Genomic DNA, 12,126 nt, shown 5'->3' on the forward strand with positions numbered 1-12,126 from the left:
TTTTGCTAGTATTTTTATTGTTAGTATAAAATTATTATATTAATTTTATATAAATTATATTATTACTAAGATTATTGTTAATACAAAATATTATGATATAATGGCATTATCTGTTTAGAAATACATGTGTGAATGTGTGCACATTTAATTCCATTTATTCTAGAACAGCAGTTCTCAACCTGTGGGTCATGTCCCTTTGGGGGTCGAACGACCCTTTCACAGGGGTCACCAATTCATAACAATAGCAAAATTAGAGTTATGAAGTATTGAAGTATCAATGAAAACAATTGTATGGTTGGGGGGCTCACTACAACATGAGGAATTATATTAAAGGGTCGTGGCATTAGGAAAGTTGAGAACCACTACTCTAGAATAATGTTTATTGGGAATTTCTAACTGTTTTAAGAAAGAGAAGTTTCTTTATTCTCCATCTATAACATAATCTAAAACCCATCAATTACTGTAATATATTTACATATATAGTTTTAGTATAGATTATATAAAATATATGTATAGAAATATTTGAATACTGTTAGTATATTTTGAAATGATTTGAGCTCAAAATTGTATGATACTTTGGCATTTATATGCATATTTCTACATTTCTATTTAGTTTCTTATACATGAAAATATATTACGTGTATTATGTACAGTAAAATGTTGTTTTGACTACTGGATATAGATTTTGTAATACCTGTAAAGAGAATGGTCATGAAAAGCAGTAAGTGTATTTATTTTGGAATTTAATTAAATTTAGAATGAATCTAAGTCACAAGTTAAACAAAATATGGTAAAAATGCTTGGATATTATTTCTTTTTTCTATTGATGTCTAACTTTCTGGGGAAAAATACTTCCATACTAAACAAATTAGCAAAGTAATGCTCAAAAACTTTCAAGTGAAACAGCATGGCATATTTCACTCAAACATATTTATGATAACAACTAGGCAGAGGTGGGCAAAGGGAGGCATTCAAGCGAAGATGGTAGGAATTTAGAAGGAATTTAACATACAGGAGACAGGTTTTCATTCATATTTCTCTAGCACGAAAGAAGGTGAACTGCAGATCAGACATGTTTTGATTATCAACCGAAGGGCCTGAAGATATTGAAAATTCTGGATGGAGAAAGATATTCACAGTACCTCCACAGTGAGTGAACAGACTCTGGGTTTTGGGTCTGCAGACAAGGGCACCGCATGAACTCTGGAGTGCTGGGGTGTAGGGACAGGGACTCACATATCAGTAAAGTGGAAGTTCATGACAGAGGATCAGCCAAGAGCAGAAAAGCCAACAGAAAGCCAGCCTGTGGGAGATCTTCCATTAGCTGAATAAAGGGTTCCGCTTTACATTCTACCAGGACTTTTAGACTAGCCAAGAGCCCTTCGGATTGCTTTTCTAAAGTATCTCCTTCAAAAAACGTAGTCTTCCTGTTGTCCTGGGGAAAATCACCAGAAGCTACAATGAGGAGTAAACAGAATTTTCTTCAGCACACGTAGCAGAGAAAAAAGATGGGAAATGGGCTGATACCATGAAAGCTGTGTCTGATGGAATCTGAAAAGCCATGCACCATGTATCCCTTTTATACGGAGTTGGTAGTGGGTCGCTTGTTAAAACAAATAAATTAAACATAAACAATAATGTCTGCAAAACCTTTGTCAAAGGCTTCGTGTTACAGGAAGGGCGAGGGAGATGGACTACTCTTGGTCTTGAGAGGGAACTGCCTTCGGTCTACTCTTTACGCTTGTGTATGTTCCCCTTTCTCCGGTCTATTCTTTGTTCATCTGGTCTATGTTCCTGTCAATTCAGTGTTCCTCCTTCATCTGTGTTTACCAGGTGTGGCCTGCTCCTTCCTGCCTTCCTGGATTCCCATGGGGATTGCTCAGGGCTACGGACCTGTCTCCCTGGGGCTTCATCTTGGCAGCTTGGCAGTCAAAGTGAACGTAGGTACTCAAGAAGGCGTTTGGATTATTTTAAGGTTGACAATGAAACCTGGGCTCTGTCAGAGGTACCTTTGCTTTGAAGCCCTGACTCACCTGTTCAAATCTTTTCTTTGACTCTGGTCTGAATTGTGTTCCTTGCTTGAAATGTTCTTCCTAAGCAGGAAAAGAACCGAGGAGTGGAGAGACTGGTTACCTTGAGCAGCCTCCTAGTAACAGTAACTATGACTAAGAACATGTATCCTTGCAGGTAATGGAAGGAACAAAACTTGTTCTTTTATAGAGTTTCGTGCCCTTGTTCTTGTTTAAAAATAGAGTAGATCCCTTATGAAATGCTTTTGTGTATGTCGCAAGTAATAGTGTTTCCCAAGCTCTCGCTCAAAACTTTTGGACTAAATTATGAATGCAATACAATGATTTTTAGATGCTTTTAGGTTGTTAATAAGACATTTTACTTCAAAACCTCTAAGTATACTGTTAAGAGAGCTTAGAATTCCCAGTATGTTCTCCATTCTCACTCCATAATCAAAGGCTATTAGCCAAGTCGATAGGAGTGTGTTGAGGACAATACAATTTGACCCAGAAAGTTTTAATGCTATTTTTAGAAGTGGGTGAAGTTTGCTCCCGATTTCATTGTTTAAATGAATAATTAACACCAAAAAGAAAGTGCTGAAAGATTTGAAAAAGGGCTGTGTTAGGCCAGGTTGACTAGAAAAACAAATCTCAAGACACTCATGTACAGAGAGAACTTTATATCAAGAAGTCATTAGACATCAATAAAACATCCCAGCTCAGTGCAGATCAAGTCCGTAAGTTCTATATTGGCCCTTAAGTCTGATATTAGTCCATTAATTCCTCTTCAGACACACACAGCAAATGCAATGGTATTGAATTCAGGAAGCTCACTGGCCAGTTAGTGGAAAGTCTTGTGGATTCAGTGGCAGTGGAAGCATCTCAGCCCTGGCATGGGTCTCCATGTGGCTCTTCCAGCTAGCTCCAGGGCTCTGGCTGCCATCAGCGTGGCTCCATGTGCCTTGTCACCAGGAATGTGGAGCAATGAATATGTCCAGCCTCCAGGCAGGAAGAAAATAAGTCCTTGAATCCACATCAGAGGCCACACCCACCAGGCTGTGACCTGATTGACAGGCTAGGCTCCACTCCTTCATTCTTATTTATCAAGTTGAGATGAAATTGTGTAACTACCACAAGGGCTGACAATGGAATGTGAAAATAACAATGGTAAGTTTTATAGCAGCATCACCTTCGGCTACTTGAAGTGGTGGCATCGTCTGTATATTTCTGTCATTCAAAGTGCTGGCACACTGGCCATTTCTGCGGTATAGAGTCTGAAGAAAAATCATTTGTTGTTATGTGGAAACACAAAGGGTACCTATAATTATGTAGTAAATGTAAACATTCATTAAACTATGTATTGTGATGATAAATTTAAAATGAATGAAAGAAATATTCAAGTTTATCATGCTTTGTTTTCGGTGTAAAGGCTTGATCATGGTCATGTCTCATAGAAGTCCCTCAGAACTGGGCTCTTAGGGTTACAGTGGCAGGCAGTCTGTTCCTGTCTCTTCTCAGTGGGTGGCCTCAAGACCAGGATTTATATAAGTGTTTTATCAATTTGACTTCACACAATAAGAACCAGTTTATATAAGGTCTATTTTTTCTATTTCTGAATTCATAATTTTTTGTCACATTAAAAGTGATTTCTACATACATAGTGGTATATGTGTATGAGGGGTAAACGTTCTTCTTGCGATACTGAAATCAGAACCAACCCCATGCACAACAGAACAAGACACTACCCAGCCTTGCACCACCCTCATCATTGCTGACGTGTTTGATCCTATTGTCACAGTCACTGTGTCCATCCACCTCATGGAGTCTATTCCTGTTTGGTTTTTTTCCTGACTCAACTTTTCCAAGGACAACGTCCTCTTTTAGGGTCATGTCCTTCATTTCAGCATGATCAAAGTATGTGAGAGTATGTCTTGGCACCCTTACTTCTAAGGGGCATTTTGGCTGTACTTATTCCAAAGCAGAGTTTATCATCCTTCTGGCAGTCTGTGTTATAATCAATATTGCTACACTACAATTCAAATGCATCAGTTCCTCTGTGGTCTTTATTATTCATTGTCCATTGTTTGCATACATATGAAATTCTTCAAAATATTATGGCTTGGGTAAGATGTGCCTTCTTCCTCAAAATGATATCTTTTCATAGTAATATTTCAAAGGTCTTTTGCCTCAGATTTACCCAATTTATATGTTTTCTTTTTTTACTTTAATTTCTGGACCGTTGCTTCAATGAATGTTGATTGTGGATCCAAACATAAGAAAATAAAAATTATCACAAATAAGTAAACAACATGATAGTAAATGAAAACAAAATTAAAATTGTCAGTAATTTCATGCTACTTGGTTCAACATTCAACATCTATGGAAGTGACAGTACAAATATAAAAGGACATCTTATATTCGACAAATCTCCTGCAAAGAAAATAATTCTAAAAGATTAAAGTTTAAAAGCAAAGTTGCCATTCACTTTGATGCTAAGGGTGCCTGAGCCATGCAGGATATATTCAATTGCCCCACAGGCATGCAAAGTTAGGCAAAGAAAAAGGATGTCAGAAGTTCTTGTGCACTTGGACTATGATTTGACAAAGATTATTATTATATATATCATGCATTTCCAGAAGAACAAACTCATTGGTATTACAAGATACACAACTAATGTGCTCCTTAGAAATAAGAATGGCAAAGCCTCAACTTGCTTGTATTGGATATAATGTCAGAAAAGGCCGATTGCCAGAGAAGTTCATTGAGTTTGGTAAGTAAAGGGTCTATAAAAATGAGGGAAACCCTCAATGAAGTCAATTGGCATAGAAATAGACACAAACATACCTGCAATCATGAATTCAACATCATAGATCTTTTGTGAAGCTGCGCTTCGTGGGTCAGAGAAAACTTAATGGAAATTTCTATAAACAACAATAAAGAATTTGGTTCAGTTTCATCATCAAGATTATGAAAGATAATTACCAATTGAGTTGCTTTGTTCTTTAAGCAAAATATTATCACATGGTGGTTGTTACCAAGGATACCTTGTGGCATAGTGGGTTATACACTGGGCTGTTAACCACAAGGTCAGCTGTTCAAATCCACCAGATACCCCTTTGGATTTGGATGAGGATTTCTATGCCTGTAAATATTTACAACCTCATAACCCATAGGGCAGTTCTATCCTGTCCTACAGGATCCCTGTACACCAGAAGTAGCTTGGTGGAAATGAATGTGTGGCTCTTTGTTGACTTTTGCTCCTTCAGACCTCATGCAATTGAGTAAAGTTCCCTCACATGGTTTTCTAAGCGGTAATATTGACCAGTGCTGATCTAGGCCATTCTCTTGTGGAGCCCCTGGGTGACTTAGAACTATGTGCTGTTTGAGGGGTAACCACTCAACCATTGCATTATATGATATATTAGGCAATTTATTAAAGGGCAGGTTTTGTACTACTTACTAGACATTTTAAAAATGATCCCTATGCATAGTGTGCATTTAAAAATATTGTTTGATTAAAGTTTTTCATAAATTATATTAGGGAACTTCTAACACTAACATGGTTAGCCAGAAACAACTCTACACCATTTTTTTTTTGTTTCTTTCTATTTTAATTCTGCTTGGGAACCATTTTAAAGTGTAATAGTGCACTTTCTTGCCTTAACCCAGTGTACTTGATATAATTGGAACATTCTTTCCTTGATTCAGGATCTCGTAATACTTTGCGATTACGATTTGCAAATATCAGGGCACCGAAGATTGTAGCTGTTGATACTGTGTAGCAATTGGACACATTCGCTTCCGAGTGCAGCCCCCCACATGAAGCAGGACTCATTCTGAAGAAGCTTCCTTTTCAAATAAGTCTGAATTAAAAAAATAAAAACAAAGAACCAAGATGGAGGCAAATCACTTATTTTACTAAAAGTGCCTGCACAGAAATCAATGCAGCCGTGTTATAAAGCATATGCACTTATTACAGGAAGTCTATCACAACTTTTCCTTCGTGTGGAAGAATAACTTTAAGCCCTGACTGTGATTTTTCCAAGCTTCATTGTTTCATGCTAAATTTAGTACCTTTATGGCAGCAGTAAAGGAATGTCCGTGTGTGCTTCTAAAACTGGGCAGCAGCTGCTTCCCAAACTAACACCTTGGCTTAGTTTCCACACTTTCCTATTTGAATATGAAATATTCCTGAAATCTCCAATGCTGCCTATTAATTTTTTCACCTACAATGTGTGGCAATTTTCAAATTCTTTTGTAGAAAGCCTTTCACTTGTTTCATTGGATTGTGATTCTCACTTTTTAAAAAGGTAAATCAATTGCTACCTTAATATTTCTATACCATACCATGGGATATACAGATTCTCCACACTCTTCCAAAGCCAACTGTTCTAGATGTTTCATAACCCCAAAGAGCTCAAAACGAAGCACTAATTAGCGTTACTTTTGATGGGAACATTTTTGAGAGTTCCCCTACCCCACAAAACTACATTACAATTATGCCAAAACACTCGTGAACTCTAAAATAATACCAACATAGACTATTCAGACACCCTTCAAAGCTATGATGACTTGATCCTGAGAGGCTGCCTGTGGTTCCTGGGGAAAGAGCGTGAAGACCCTCTGCTCATTCCTCAGTCATCAGGGTGCACAGCTGCCACGGGACCAGCTCACTGAAAAGTAACCACTGATTGCGAGCTCGGCTTTGTGTGCAAAAGTGACAATCCTCTTCAGATTTCTTTCAGTTAGCAAAAAGAAGTTACTTTTATACGTTTTTGATAAGAACTCAGTAGTGCGAGGCAAACTTTTGAAATACAGGTGAAACCTGTCTACCATTTCCATTTCGAAATATTGCTGATATAATAGAAGGGCAGAGAAGAGTTAAAGTGACGCCCTATCTTTGTGTGTTACTGATGGGTCTCCTAGGCCACCTCTTCCTGTTTGTAGGAAACCAGCCCTGTCGCAGTATAAAATGGTTAGGAGAAGGTTCTTGAAATGTAGATTATGTACCGTAGAATAAAGGAAGAGTTTCCTTGTACTTCTGAAAGTTTCCGCAGTGTTTGAAAGGGGACACAATGACTGGGTGTTAGCGAGACAGAGGGTACAGTAGCTTCTTCTTGTTGTGGTTCTCAGATTTCGAGTCAGTTTTGACTCACAGCCGTTCTGTGGAAACCGGACGAATGACAATGCAATTCTCCCAATTGTTGTGTTTTGAACCCGTTGTGCCAGTCGCTGTGCCAGTCCATCTCGATTTTCCTCTTTCATTCACCCTTATGTAAAGCCTGGTGCCCTTCTCCAAGGATTTTTCTTGAGTGACAACATATCCTAGGTTCTAAAGAACATTCTGGCTGTACTTTGTTTTTTCTTCTGGCATTCCACGATGCTTTCAATCCTGTTCATCAATACAACGATTCTGTGATTTTCCTTGGCATTTGTCTAGTTTTTAGATGCACACACTGTGACCGAAAGATTACGGCTTGGGTCAGAAGTACTTAAGTATGCCTCGAAGTGACATATTTCCTCTTTAACATTTTGATTTGCCCCAAAGGATTTGCCATTGATTTCTCGACTGGCACTTCCATGGGCATTGATTGTGGATTCAAGTAGAAGGAAACCCTTGATAATACCAATTCTTTCTGCTATTTATCATGATATTGTTTATTGGTCCAGTTGTGAGAATTTTTATTTTCCTTACAATGAGTTGTAATTCATATAGAAGGCTGTATTCTTTTATCTTGTCTCTTTGTTTCTTTAATAGTTTCTGTTTTTGGAGAGCTTTTACTGAAACAGATTTTTCATATGAAGACTGGTTTTATAGCAACAGAATTTTAAGGGTGAGGTTTTAAAAAATTGAGTCTAGGGTTTCTCTAATCTGATTAGTTTAAAAGGCATTAATGGCATATGTCTGTGGTATATGGTGGCAATAAAGATTCAAAGGCTATCATCACTGGATACTACTAATCCAAAACTTAGACCAGGTGTCCCTCGGTGGGGTAAACAGCTGACTACTTAACCACAAGGTGTCAAGCTAAACCCACTCAAAGGCTTCTCTGAGAACAGAGCTGAACAACCCGTGGAGCCCATTACTTCTCTGCACACATATGGTCACCACGAGCCAGTATCTAACAGTAAGAAAGAGACCAAGTTCTAGTGATCATGGACTTGACACCTCAGAACACATATTTGGTCAAATTTGTGAGAATAATAATATTGGATATAAAGTAGAGAAAGAAAATGAGCTCAGGACTTCTGATTCCAAACTCAGCTCTCACATACATGACCTGACTATTGTTAGATGTGTTATAAAGGAAAATATTGTGTCCTTTAGCCATAGAGATGAGATTGTAGTAAACTGAGCTGTAAGGCTCACTGTATGACTTGCTGAATTACAGCACAAATTGAATTCCAATCCTCACAATAGGTGAGAGACAAGCCACACCACAGAGTAGAAAAGGGTGTGCGATGTATATTTCTGAGAAACACACACACACACACACACACACACACACACACGATATACAACCAACCACCCAAACCCCCTCTGATCCCGAATATATAAAGAAATATATTAGTGGTTCTAATAAAAATTGGTAAAAGCATTAAACAACCACAAATGTTCAAATGCCCAATGTGTATATGACATTGTTCTATACCTTTAACCATTAGAAATTTAAATTTAACTTCAAAAATGATCATATAAAAATGAGAGGAATTAACTTAAAAATGAAACTTAAAAAAATTTAAATGCTGATGATAACAACTTAGATGAGGATATGGAGCAACTGGCGCTCCTATGCACAGATGGTAGTTTTGCAAAATAAGCTAACTATCTGGAAAACTGAAGATGAACATATACAAATTATATGATCCAGCGATCTCACCATAGGCATATACCCAAGAGAGAAGCAAATGTGTATTCACTAAAGGGTATACAAAAAATATTCGTAATTGATGTTTAAAATCAGATAAAATAAAATTTGTTCTTTATACGACCTAATACTACAAGCTATCCATAGACTTTTCAGTCACTAATACATAGTACTACATAGTAATGCACTTGAAGGTACTGTGGCTACTAACAGCCTCCTGGGTGCAGTGTGAAGTTCAACAACAGATAGTGCAAAGAGATGTTCATAAAAGACAGTGTCCTGGTCACTTTTCTGAGAAGAGTCCAATCAGGTGGAATGAAGAGCTGGAAGGTTTCTGGAGTGGTGATTTCACAAAGGAGTTCTTATTGTGAAAATTCGTTATGCTCTACATGTATAATTTGTTCACTCTCTGGTAGTACAACCAGTGGTGCTTTGGAGTGACCATTAGGCATTGTGGTTAGGCTGCTAATACACGTTAGTGGTTCAAACTCACCAGCCACTCGATGGGAGAAAGGTGAGGCTGTCTGCTTCCTAAAATTTACTATCTCAGAAATCCTGTGTATGGTTGCTATGTGTCAACTCAATGCCAGTGGTTATTTTTGTTTTGCTTTTAAAGTTTATCATGGTATTAAATAATTAAATCCAAACCAAATTTACTGCTACCCAGTATACTTCAATTATATATTCATTAAAAGAAATTACAGTTGCACTTCCACATAGAAGTCACCAAAGATCATTACTTTAAAATAGTTCAAAGATTATTGTATATTTTAAAGTACAGAATTGATCTCCGTTAGATCCACAGAAAGGTTATGGGGATTATTCACAAGATAAACAGAATTATTAGTGGTAGATAATAATTTCTCTGGTACTAGGCACAACTTGGTTTCTCTATTTATAAGTGCTGAAATGTCATTGTGAGTGCACTAAGCCACTTAGTGAATGTGTTAGGCTGGGTTCTCTAGAGAAGCAAACCCACTGATGCTTGTAGATGGATGTATGCAGAAAGAGGTTTACATCAAACAATGACTCACACCACTTTAGAAGTGAGTAAGTCCCGTCGGGTTGAAGTCAGTGGTTCAAATGTAAGCCAGAGGATCACTCAACTCCTGAGCTGCAGGGGCAGAGGAACAGGTAACTGGAAGATGACAGGCTGGTGGATGCAGATCCGAATAAATCCAAGGATGGAAATCTGTTGATGGCTCCTGGGATCTTCGGGAGAACAACACACCAGATGCAGGATCCAGATCCAGCTGAATCAATGAGCTAACTCCCACACGGTATCAATCTATACTGAGAGGAGGCTAAACCACTAACGACACCTCCGTCAATGGTGTCAAGGCGGTGATCAGATTGAGGAGGTGATACTCCACCCTCTTCTTTCCACCACTGTTGAGCTGCTTCAAAGAAGATTTCATCATGCAGTGGCCCACAGGGTTTCAGCACATATCATGGGGAATCCTGTCCCAGCTAGGAGGACATAAAGCTGAGCCATCACCATGATCATCACAAACAGAGGAATATAAAGACAGGTGATGTAATTGTTAAAATCCTGCTAGTCTCCTCTATTCAGTCAAAACGTCTGTTTTCAGGTCCTTTCCTCATTTTAATCGGCATTAAACTTTTTTTTTCTTGTAAAGCTTTGATTTTAAAGGAAACCCTAGTTACTAAGTAACCCGCCCAAGTACAAGAGCAACGTGCATACATTAACCTGCAGGCATTTGGCAGTTGGCAAACTGATCCTCCCTTTTGAACTGTGTTCGGTTGGAACTTCAGAAATGTGCTGCGAAACATCCCGTTGCAGGAAGCCCAGCACAGGCCCCGCTGCTTGCTCAGCGTCTCATGGGGTGTTGTGCTGCTACTGTTTGGTACTGCGCATTTTATGTGGTTCTAATTATTATTGTTTACGATGATGATGTTTTAATTGTTGATGTAACACCCTGAGCATTTTGGGGGAAGCTTCCAAATAATTAAAAATATTATTATAACATTCCTGGCAAGTAAAGAAATAGCCAGCGGGTCCTTAAAGCAGGGCTCTTGTGGGCTCTAAGTGTACTAAGAAGCAACAGATTTCCTGTGGGGCCGTAGGAGGTGAGATTAAAAAGCACATCTTTGCTGCCCCCAGACCACTCCCTGCTGCTCCCACCATCTTATAACTAACAAGGTTGACTTATTATTTTTTCTTTTCTTAAATTTAATCACTCATGGTGTCAGCCCTGTTCTCTCCACAGACTCAACTAGGGAAATTCATAAAACATACACTCTACAAGCTGCACTTCAGCAGTAACACTTCTTCTTGATAAGCCTTTAAGTTTTATGTAATGGTTGCTTGAATTGATTGTTATGAAAATGTTTAAATTTACTCACTGTCATGTTCAGTGGAGGTAACAGCTCTTCACTAGTGTAGGCTTTGTTATGCACTGTGGTTAGCTATTACAGTACCTTACTCAGGGTCATCAAATCAATTCTGACTCATAGCAACCCTATAGAATAGAGTAGAGCTACCCCTGTGGGTTTCTGAGACTATAACTCGTTATGACAGTAGAAAATCTTGTCTTTCTACTAACATCTATTGCTGTGACCAAACAAACAAAACAATAATAATAATTAAAAAAACCTCATCGCTATTGAGTTGATTCTAACTCATGACAACCCTATAGAACAGGATAGAATTGCCTCTGTGGGTTTCTGAGACTTTAGCTCTTTATTGGAGTAGAAAGCCTCATCTTTCTCCTGAGGAACAGCTGGTGATTTTGAACTGCTGAGTTTGGGATTAGCAGCCCAACCCTTAACCACTTTACTACGAGAGCACCATCCATTACTAGAGTCACCATGAAAGTTTTCGTTTCTATCAAAGTGATTTTCCTGGTCATTTTATTTCTTTGTAAAGTGAGAATCCATTATTGATTCCACTCATGTATTTATTGATGTGTGTGTGTGTGAAAAGGTAGTGGTACTCTTGTGGAGAATGATGAACGATTTTTTTTTCAAATGTCTTTCTGTGATTTCTATGAAAGCGTATGCTGGTTTTCTTTTGTTTTTAGTTTCTTTTGACTCAGAGCAACCCAATGTACAACAGAACTAGCCACTACCTGGTGCTGAGCCATCCTCAGAGCCAACTGTTGCATCCACTGTGTCAATCCATCTCATTGATGCCTTCCACTTCTGTGCTGACCCTCTACTTTGCTGTGGTAGTTACATAATCTGGTGTCAATTTGGGATTTGATAGGATTAAAAGTGAAGGGGTG

The sequence above is a fragment of the Echinops telfairi genome, unplaced genomic scaffold, assembly GCF_000313985.2.
Source record: "Echinops telfairi isolate 266 unplaced genomic scaffold, ASM31398v2 ScPeMD7_7469;HRSCAF=8507_1, whole genome shotgun sequence".
NCBI classification, from domain to species: Eukaryota; Metazoa; Chordata; class Mammalia; order Afrosoricida; family Tenrecidae; genus Echinops; species Echinops telfairi.